At 41.0% G+C, this 612-nt stretch overlaps 1 pseudogene; it reads left to right on the plus strand.

The window, feature by feature from the left end:
• The first annotated feature begins 512 nt into the window (after positions 1–512).
• On the plus strand, positions 513–612 carry LOC113354589 (annotated as a pseudogene).

Consider the following 612-nt stretch of genomic DNA (forward strand, 5'->3'; position numbering starts at 1 on the left):
TGATGTATTCCTAGTGTAACCAAAACCTGGGGGAGCGTTAGAATTATTAGACTGACCCTGACTCTGGACCTTAGACCATGAAAAGTTCGGATGGTTTGTCCAACCAGGATTATAGGGAATATGGGTCAAACTTCTGACGATTATCAAACCTATTGTTATTATATAGAGCATTGGCTTGCTCTTCATTATTCTGGCCTTCCCAAAAAGGCTCCACTCTACCACTAGTGTTACCCGCTTCTAAAGCTTCTAACCTTTTCACTATAGCAGCAATTTTGGCATCTGATTCATATCCTCCTTCTACCCTATTAACATTTCCTCTGCCGAGAAGAATTGTTTTCTGGGGTCCCCTACTACTTTCCCATTGTTGGGTCTTTTCGGCGACTTCATGCAAATATGTCATCGCGTCATCAACTGTTTGGTTCTCAAATCCACAAGTACACATAGATTCTACTGTGGTTGTGGTGGGATAATCTAAACCCTCATAAAGGATCTGAACTAACCTAACCTTCTCTAAACCATGATGAGGACATTGGGATAATAAATCATTGAACCTTTCCAAATACCTATACAAAGTTTCTCCCTCCTGTTGAGAAAACGTGCAGATTTGTGTCC

Source organism: Papaver somniferum, chromosome 2 (genome assembly GCF_003573695.1).
Source record: "Papaver somniferum cultivar HN1 chromosome 2, ASM357369v1, whole genome shotgun sequence".
Classification (NCBI taxonomy): Eukaryota; Viridiplantae; Streptophyta; class Magnoliopsida; order Ranunculales; family Papaveraceae; genus Papaver; species Papaver somniferum.